A 9,486-nucleotide genomic window follows, 5' to 3' on the forward strand; every position below is an offset into this window, starting at 1 on the left:
CATTCTTGTACTGAGCGCTCCATATACTGTCTAATACCTAAAGTGCAAGAATGCAATCCAATTTCTGGTGCTTTGTCATCATCGTCACTATTAGTGGTATTGTTGTTCACAGTTATTTGGTTGCATGGACATTTTTCCCTCTTTGTGTGTACTCACTTGAGTAGTATAGCCCTTTAAGGTCCAAACGGGTTTGGGTGAAGCAGCAAGAAAGGCTTTGTGTAATACAATTTGCATTTTAAGTGTCACACTAATATAGTCAGCAAAGAAGGTCTGGCAACGGATGTTGACTATGGTATGCAGATTTTCCTTTTCATATTCACTAGCAGTGACATTCAGTCAGAAATATTTTTAGAGCCAATAACAGACAGCCTGACTATTTAGTTTGATTTCCAAAGTGACATTGGTGTAGATTTCCTGATTCCTTTTGGGGTTCTTTCACCAACAATAAATTATGTATTATTATTTTTGTCAAATTATTATTATTAATACTAATATCTGCTAGCTAGAGTAGGCTTGCCATCATGATTAGCAGATCCTAGAATCCTACCTGCTAACATCACAATAAAGGAAAAGCTAGTAATCAACCACGATGGCGCTGGCTGAGCATGAACAAATAACGAGAGTTATTCAGGACTGCAAATTGGGCTTCATTTACGATATGGTGCAGCGAGGTGTCCTAACTACCTCATTCAGCCACTTGCACACACATTCCGTCACGCGGTGATGGTGGAAGCTTCCAAACAAGGTGACAAACAGCTCATCAGGAGCAATTACGAGCTCTCTGCTTCCTGACCCGAGCAGCCTGCGGAGTAGCCATGGTACTATCACTCACCGCTGACACTGCACAACAATAGAATGGAATACAATAACACAAATAGTCCCGTTTTGTTTTTGCATGTTTCGTGTAAAAGACAGAAAATACGTATGTTTTTTTTTTTTAGGAAATATTTCACTTAAAAAAATAATTTGGTTTATTTTGAGTGGGGTTGGAACGGTTTAATTGCATCTCCATTCATTTCAATACGAAACAATGATTTGGGTTTCCCCATCCAATTATTAAACTCGTATCTGGAGGCACCACTGTGACATCTTTGAAGCAAGCCTTGCCTCATATTCTAGGTTACCTAGATAATTTAACCCTGCCATGATTTTTTATTTTTTTTTTGGTCCAAAATAGCACAAGGCTAGGTCTCAAACGAGGAACAAGTCCTCATTTAGTGCTCCACTTACTATGTGTGTGTGTGTGGGTGTGCTAGAAAATACAGCAAAGCCCATTTTTGTTCTCACGCCGATGCTCAGAAGAGTGACAAAGAATTCCACAGTGGCGAAAAGGCGAGAGGGGAGGCAATGAGAGCTCATCATGTTCTTGTCAGTAAAATGTGCAAAGTCGAAAGCGACTCGCTTGTTTGTCTACTGAAGAGCTGTAATCTTTCATCGGGAACATACTCAATAGACCCGGGGAAGTTATTTTAAGATTAAACGAGCCGCAGTTTATTTTGTTGCAGAGTTCTTGATGTCTGACAGTGAGTTCTTGTTTATCTGTAGAGTCCTTCATTAACAGCGGAATATACAACGTTAGTTAAGTCAGCGCAGGTGTAATGCAGCGGAAATAATAAGTAAAAAACAAAATCAAACCATGGCTAAAATCTTATTACAATGAAAATAAATGTGTACAAATAAACAAAGAGCTTCTACGATCCAGCCCGGGCAAGCACGGACGGGCAAGCATTCATGCTCGAACAAACATCCTCTTCAATTCAATTTCAAATAATCACTGAATAAATGAAAGCACAGCTTGCCAACGACTGTACTTTGCGCAGCGTGCGAGCTCGTGGAGAAATCACACAAGGGGAACGTGCTGTGATGATAAACGACAAAACAGATCTGCTCTCCCTCCGCTAGTCTAAATTGACTAAGTGATTATGTAAATCACCGGTAGTCAATCAGGTAAAAAGGGATGAGTTCTTTGAAACGCAATGGCACCTCATATGAATGACTACGTTGACTGGAGTCAGTGATGTGCTGCTGTTTACTTTTCTTTTACAAAGACAAAACAAATGAAGAGGCATCTGAGATAACAGAACGGGGATTCGGAGAAGACTAACGCAAGAGCTCCAAGGATATGCTGCTATTGTGTATTGTCTATGTATTAGTTTGCGTCTTTGTTTGTTTGTCAGTTGATCAATGTCATTGATTCTTTTTCCTGTTGTTCTACTGGTATGATTATTTTAAAGTGGAAGTCAACCCTAATTTTTTTTTTCCAATAAAATCTTGTACGTGCCCTCATTAGTCTAAACGTAGCATTCTGATTAATATTGAATTTGTGGAACATGAATTAAGACGCAAAATCCCCCCCTGGGTATATCTATCTCAGGGGACGGCCATTTTGCCGCTTACTGTTGACTGAAGATGACATCACAGTTGCCAAGTCAATCACATCGCAATGTATTTTTACAAAGAAAATTGGGCTGAAAAAGGTTACAGTCCTTTCACCTAAAACGTGACCGGCAAATCAGAAACATGAAGCGATAAAGTCGACTCTGAGACTTGTCGGGATGTTGTGATTGAGAGAAACAGAAGCTAGAAGTACAGTGTGTTTGTACAGGAGATCCCACCGCTAGCTTTAGTTATCATGAATAACGGAAAAGTGCTCTGAATGCTATATAGGGGATGTGACAAGCCGTCACGCACGGTAGGTCTGTGATACGTCGCTTTCCAAGCTCCCCCACTTCTCTTCTTACTTGAGAATCGTGAACAACGATCATCGCGCGCATCAAATATACATCAGATACACAACACACACTGTCGCTATACAATATTCAAACCAAAACGAAGGCAAGTCAACGAACTCCCCAAAGACCGCTGAGGATGTGGAAAATTCCCACGGGTGCAAAGTCGGAATGTCTTTTCCTATTCTTTGTGAAGTGTTTGGCAGTGGCTGGCGGATTGGCTTTTTGAAGCATACTGATCTGATTACAACACTGGGTCAGCTTACGTAACACGTAGGATTGGCTGCATATGGGCCACGTCGCTCTCTTGCTTTGCAGGTCACGTGCGGAAAAGAATCATTTGAAAAACCTGAATTCCCCTCACTGTTCACCTTCATCACTTTTTAGACCTTCGAACAATTTTTACCGCTTTTTATTTCCGCCTCAGAGGTCATTTCAGTTCTAATCTCCAAAAATGTGTATTAACCTTTGGTGTAAATGCAGTTAATTTTCTGCTTAGTCAAACAGATGGAGAGCTAGCTGTCCTCTAAACCTCTAAATTTAAAAACAAATATGAACATTAGAGTCAACAACAATAGTCTGACTGTACTTTGACATAGACCAAAAATCGGAATTTAAACCTTTTAATATTGGCAAAAAAAATAAAAATAAGAGTCCTACCCAATAAATGATCCCGTAATGGCCTCAAAAATGCTTGCATTGGTTGTGACTGGCTTTAGGAGGCAGTCGAAGGCATGGCTCACAATTAAAGAGGGAGTTACAAGAGAAATGGCTTAATGGGAGTGTTCGTACAGTTGCACAGCTTTTTGAGCTTTCTCAGTCCCTTGCAGAAAGTGCCAATTTGCAGTCTGTCCCCGTTTTCTTCTTGCGTGTGAGTTGGTCGAGGAATCGATGATTAGGAATCGAATAGGGGTATTAGAATAAAAGTCGCAAAATTGAGTTATTTTGAACAAACGCAGCTTGGTGACGTTTTTCATATTTTTAGCCAGTAAAAGGGACTCCATGTTCCCTAATTATCGGTAAAAGTACATTTATGTCATTTGAAGCAATTTCTCCCTTTTTTAGGGAGTGACTAAGTCTGACTCTCGGCCCTCCCTTAGCGCGACAGGTCCCTGGTGACTTATTACTCACCACAATGTGTTCTTTGCAATCTTTTTATGATTACAATGTTGTTTTCCAGAAGCTCAACCATAAATGTGAGCAAGGTTCAAATGCATTTTGTATTTAAACAATGCTGCCAATAATTTATCCCTGAATGGCAGGCTAAGGTTTTTTTTTTTCCTCATTAGGTCCATCAATAATGATCCTCTCTAATGGCCTTAAACTGGTAATTGTTTCTCTTCCGCTGAAGCAAAAAAATGTTAATGCACTAATTAGTATGCATAGTGTGATTTGAGTCTCTTATTGCTGCAATAAGCATCTAAATTCATTCATACATGAGGCGCAAAGTCGAACTTCCAAATGCCATCGTTGTTTTTTTTTTTGGGTAGTTGTGATTTATTTTCCTGGCAGACTTGAACAGATGTGGCGTTAAAAAAAAAAAAAAAAATCAAAAAGTTCATTTCAAACCTATTTTGCTTGACTGCACAATTAGGCCAAACATTTTTGCTAGCCTGCCTACTTCTATCTCTTCTCACATTTTAAGTCATCTATAACTTTTTGAAAATCAATTTGGGACGATTGTGGCAAAACACAGATAATTATGGTAACAAAACAAAAAAAAATGCGAAAAATAGGTTGCACTGGTAGTGCAAGCGAGGACAGAGTCATGCCAGCGGAGGAGGCCGTGAGAGTATGCTGCAATGGATGCGCATAACCCGGGGTGGGAGGGGCGGGGAGGGGAGGGGAGGGGAGGGGGGTGTTTGCTTGAAACCTAATCTGACATTTGAGAATAGGGATCATCATTTTTCTGCTGGACAAAAAAATAATAAACAGGTGAAACAAAGACTGCAATGATCCCGAGCGAGCCTCTGTAAATAAACTCACTCCGGTAACTTTTTTTTCCCCAACACAAGTAGGCGGAATGCAAACAGAGACGACGTAATTACAAGAATTATTTCTTTGACTTTATCACGGCCTGACACGTATAGCACGCTTGTACCCCCCCCCGAGATCTAATAGCAGTGGTGAGCGCGATACTGTCAGCACAAATGATAGCCGTGCCGGAGTAATAAGTGCAATAAAGCAGTGAACAAGTTATAATCTACGCACGCCAAGACACTAACTAATGCTTTCGTCCCTGCCGGTGACAATCTTTGTCTGTTGAAAGAAAGTGATACATGTCTACTTTTATATAATAATAATAAAAAAAACCAAATCTGTGCTCTGCTTTAAAACAATTTATGTATACAGTCAATTAAAAAGAAAGTATGTTTTGGTGAATAATTGCATGTTGATTGGATATGTCCTTGTTGAATATCAACCGAAGGCCAAAAACATTTCCTACCTGTTGCCCGCTCTGTCGTCAGTCGGCACAATTGCGTTGCGCCCTCTCACTTAGCTTTGATGCTGCGTATCCGTCATGAAAGAGTGAGGAGAGGATTTTCCAAAAGACTTGAGAGAGAAGTTTGCTTCCTTGTCTAAGACTCACTTCTGCCAAACCAAGCTTCCATCACAGGTTGGTACTAGAAATGAAAATAGGAGGTTAGGTATGAGTACATCAAATAGTCTGTATTTTGTGAGAAGAAAAAAAATGGCTACTCGTATTTATTTATTGATTGATTTATTTATGTAATCGCATCCAGCATGCATAATAAATGATACTTTAATGGTTGATTTCTTGGCTCACGCCCGCCCGTCCGTCCATCCGTCCTTTAGTTTTCCCTCAAAGCGCCAAATGGATTTCAGCGTTGTGCCCCACTTAAATGTTACCGGGATGCAATAACTCCTGACTCGGGCCACATCAGAAGGCTAAGAGGTAAAGCGATGCCCTCATTTAAGTGGTGTTATGGACACTGTGCATTCCAGAGGACACCTGTCACCACACACCTCAAGCATGCGGCCCATTTATGAATAATTGGTGCAAATTACTGTCAGGGAAAGCTGACGTGCAGCCGCATTCCCCCTCTGCCTCTGTCTCCATCCTCTCCCAGCCTGCAGCATTTCCACCACCCCAACTCACACTCATAAAAATCAGTTAGAGAACAAACTGTGACATCCTATTATGAGCAATAATACCAGACTGATCCTTTTGCAAGTTAAATGGGCGGAGAAGAAGCGGTGCTGCATGCTCAGTGCGGCTTTGCAAGCACATACAGTCAAGCGGCGAGGAGGCTTGAGGAGTAATTGTCTCCTCGAGCACTAAAACAAAGTGTTTTGGACGCGTGCAGGCTTCAAAGTTGACGATTGAGACACATTCAAAGTGTCTCCCCAGTGTGCCATCGCTGACTGAGTAATGTCGTTATGCTCGACAGTTTTTTTCGCTCATATTTTGGGTTCAGGTATGCGGAAGAATTCATGTGCGAGATTTGATATGCAAACGCTTCCCTTGGTGAACGCGTGGACAATTTGTATTTGACGACTAGCAACGTAATGATCTCCGCTGGGGGAAAAAAAAAAAAAAGAAAATCACCTGATGGTATATTCAATGTTTGGAGAGGTGTGGGCTTAATGGCTTGGAAGTAGAAAACCACACAAAGGTCTTGCCGGATCATTACAGCTTGTTTTGGAGACACTGAAGTGTCAATTTATAGTTGTTTCTCATTTAGAACACAACCCAAAAAAATAAACATCACATTATAAAAGGCTGAATTGGAAAATAGCGCGACACTTTAGTCACATAGCTATTTAGAATTTGAAATGTTGGCTACCTGAGAAGCAATTTGGCTTTCAATTGAAGCACAAATGTGAAGTGGTTGAAGTAGCAAGTTAGGTCAAGCAGAATTTTGAGCTCCCAACTTGCACGGATCGTCCCGATTTTGTTCCAAAAATCACCAATACCACATGTGGGGGTTATATGAAGCTTTCATTGCTGGACTATAATGTCCAATAATGTCCAAACAATACCCGCGTCCTATCAACAGTTTTATTTTGCAAAAAAACACCCCAATGCTTTATATGTCGAGAAACGGCCACAGCTCGTTGAATCGTATCACAAATGTTGAGAGATATTTTTAAAAAATAATAATAATTTTCATCGGATGTGGTATCCCTGTGTGTTTTAATTTGACCGTAAAAGACAGTCCTTGGGCGAAGCACATAAAAAGTAAAAGGCACTCTGACCCACCAAAATGGCTTCCCGGAAGGCCGTGAGCCTTTTTGTTATTATTGTCAGGCTTTACGAGGCGACACCTGCGTTGCTCTTCACGATGAGCGCATCCTTTGTGTACATCATGGCTGCATTAACATGAGCAGCTGTCGAAACAATCACATGGATTGCAAGCAGATCAGTCAAAGTATTTGCGTATTTAGGGGTCTTAACTAGAATCGAAAGCAAGCCTTCACAAAACAACTTTTTTTTTTAACTAACCCTGCAAAAAAATAAACATTCTGGTCACAATGTGACTTCCACTTTAGTGCAGGCCGTACATTTAAAAGAATGGAGTGTTCTTTGGAATGTTCTTTTTGACATATTGTGACTTATGGCAAACGTATTATTTCAGTGAGTGAATGTTATGAAAATTTGCCCGAACACAAAGTGACTTTTAAATGAAGTAGAGGCACAAGCGTTTCGTATCATAGATCAACCGGAACCAGGCAAACTTTGCTCTGGACTTTGTGCATGTTAATGACAAAAAGATTGCACGCCAGCTGCAGCTACGGGCAAAGAGCACTCAACCAATGCCCCTCAGTCAAGAAAGAAAAATAAATCCCAAATGGGCCACAGAGTGACTGATTAAATATGCAACATGCTAAAACAAAAATGATATGCAGTCCAAAAATGGAAATAGGCAAAAGCTTCTTCATATGCTAAACAAGGCATCATCATTTACTCATGTAAGTATCTCTTATGTTTCAATAAAAGTGCATTTGTTACCCCCCCCTCCCCTTTTTGATTTCTGAATTGTGCTTTTATCATCAATCCACAAACTAATGTCCATACTTGAACACAGTTATAGTTCTTGTGAATGGATGTCATTTGTAACTAAAAAGAAAATTAACATCTCATTTCAAATCGATTCGGAGAGCAGGCCCGATTTAATTGATAGCGGCGTTATTTGCTGTTGCCTGTCATTATTTGCTGAGCTCTTTTTTGGTGTTGTGTAGACATTGCCAACTTAGCTGCATTACAAATTCTGCTTTCACAAAGAGGACACTGTTCTGTTTGAGGATATTCAATTCGATTTCATTGGATCTCATTAAATGTTCTCATCTGATACTTGAGTGCTTTCTTGTAATTACCTTATGATGATGTGCCATATTCAAGTTTTTAATTTGAGGGTTGGGGGGGTGACAAATACATCTGGAGCGTGAGAAAGTCTTGACCCCTCCATCTGCATCTTAGCATAAGAGCATCTCTGTAATTAGCCCGACACAATGGCAGCATATTTGAGATATGCACATTGAATGGGATTGCATCCTGCGGCGGGCGGGCGGGCGGACAGGCCATCTAAGATATAATTGTTCGGGAAAAGGTTTTGCATTGCAAATGAACAGGAGATATTTGAATAATATCATATTTGATCACATATTTTCATTTACGCTCTCATATTGAAAGTGTTTGCCTATTTTTGTCTGATGAGATTAGGCTACCACTGTGGACAAGGGTAACTTTTGAGAATATATTGCACACCATATTATTGAACCTTACAATAAGATCAGTTTGATCAGAATGAGTCAATGTGTCTTCATTTAAGGGGTAGTCGACAAAATTGATTGGAATCTTAATTAAGACGCATATTTACATGATATGATTGAATGTCTTATTTATCTAATATATTGTCTGTCTCTATGTGTTGCTGCACCATTTGTGTTCAAATACATTGCTGCCACATAGATGTTTTTGTAAACACATCCGTGACGGTTTGAATTATGTGTCAGCAGACTTTAAGGAAATGTTATTTGGGTTCTTTTTAAATACACAATGCGTAATTCTCTTACATGAATAATTCTCTTACATTAGTAATTCTCTTACATTCGTAATGCTCTGACAGTAAACCTTAACTGGAAGTGGCATTAAACAGCTTGAAGCTTTTTACAAGAAGATTTTTTTTCCCACTATGCCAAATTGCTTTTTGTTGTGAAATGAGCTTATGTGAAAATTTTCCAAATGATAGCTCGTAACTCAAAAACCTCATAAAGCAGCTCAGTTGAATCGCAAAGTAATACTGCACTTTTGTGAAGGTACTCTTGCAACAAAAGTCGTTTATTCCAATTGCTCAACAAGTCACTCATGGAAAGCCAAACCACCAAACACCCTTGAAAATTTTAAAAACACCCCGTGGGAGGAAAAGAACTTGAAGTGACAAAGAAGGCACGTCTTTGAGTGTGAAGCAAGCAAGAGAGCGGGTGTGATCTTGCCAGGTGTGCCCATTGAGCTGAGAGGGAAGAGTGCCCACATCTGCTCAATGTCTTCGTTAGATAACAACGCTTAAGGCTGAAGCCAGTCTGAAGAAGTCATTATTGCGCCGAGTTAGAATTGTGGGCCTCAGAGGCGGCCGGGATTGGTCAACTTCCTGTCTGACAGGAACCATTAGAAAGCGCGGGAGACTGAAATGAGCTTCTAATGAATGGCATCCATCTCAATCACCTTCCCATCTGTCTTTCTATATCCGTGCAACCAGGCGCACGTATGCGCTGGGCAAAGCGTGTGCCGGCG

The 9,486-nt window shown here is 40.3% G+C and overlaps 1 protein-coding gene across 1 annotated transcript in view; it reads right to left on the reverse strand.

Annotated features, from left to right (window-relative positions):
* The window catches only part of LOC125983120 (protein phosphatase 1 regulatory subunit 29), a 32,989-nt gene that overhangs the window by 20,612 nt on the left and 2,891 nt on the right, over nucleotides 1–9,486 (reverse strand). The window contains exon 2 of the mRNA XM_049744061.1: nucleotides 5,176–5,353. The gene's annotated coding sequence lies outside the window, so the exon portion shown is untranslated. The remainder of the gene's footprint in view (nucleotides 1–5,175; nucleotides 5,354–9,486) is intronic.

Source organism: Syngnathus scovelli, chromosome 16 (genome assembly GCF_024217435.2).
Source record: "Syngnathus scovelli strain Florida chromosome 16, RoL_Ssco_1.2, whole genome shotgun sequence".
NCBI lineage: Eukaryota > Metazoa > Chordata > Actinopteri > Syngnathiformes > Syngnathidae > Syngnathus > Syngnathus scovelli.